Consider the following 733-nt stretch of genomic DNA (forward strand, 5'->3'; position numbering starts at 1 on the left):
ACACAGGCCCGGGATGACAAGACAAGTACCTGAGTGCAGGGGCGGGGGCTGGGCACCTGGGCTGCGGTCTGGCACAGTGTGCCCATCTGGCTATAGCTGTTTCCACGTTCACCTCCCAAGGCAGGTTCCTCAGCCACCCAGGGCCTGAGTTCTCTAGGGAAGAGTTGCTATGATTTGCAAAAGGCACTCCAGTCTCTTTCAGTCCTTTTTCTTTCCCCGCATATGCTAGGGAGAAGGGGCCGAGGGTGGGGAGGACGAAGGAAGGGGAGCCTCATTTAGTTGTCATAAATCTCTTCTGGTGAAGAGCTTTGGGGGGCTTGGCTGGCCTGCAGAAAGACAGGCGGGTGGGGCCCTTAGAGAAGGCTGTGTGAGGTGAGCACTTCTCAAAGGCACCCTGGCAGGGGAGGGGGTGGGCCAAGTGGGACCTGAACCCACCCTGGGTCCCCTGGCCAAGCCCAATGTCCTGGCAGGGGCTGTGTCTGCAGAGAGGGAGCACCTTTTCCCAATTCGCGCAAAGCAGCCCTAGAGGCTGGCTGAATCCCCAGGGAAGCTCCTGCACCTGTCCCCAGCCAGGTGGGCCAGGGACAGAGGGGTGTGGCAAGAACCTTCTGGCAACCGGGGTCTACTGGCCTGGGCTTGGGCCCCGCTGCCCTCCTGCTCCTGCCCACCCTCCTCTCCCTGCAGAGGAGAAGGAACCAGAATGGAGCCTGGCTCTCCTTTTGGTGGAAGGGCT

This window comes from Myotis brandtii, unplaced genomic scaffold, assembly GCF_000412655.1.
Source record: "Myotis brandtii unplaced genomic scaffold, ASM41265v1 scaffold315, whole genome shotgun sequence".
NCBI classification, from domain to species: Eukaryota; Metazoa; Chordata; class Mammalia; order Chiroptera; family Vespertilionidae; genus Myotis; species Myotis brandtii.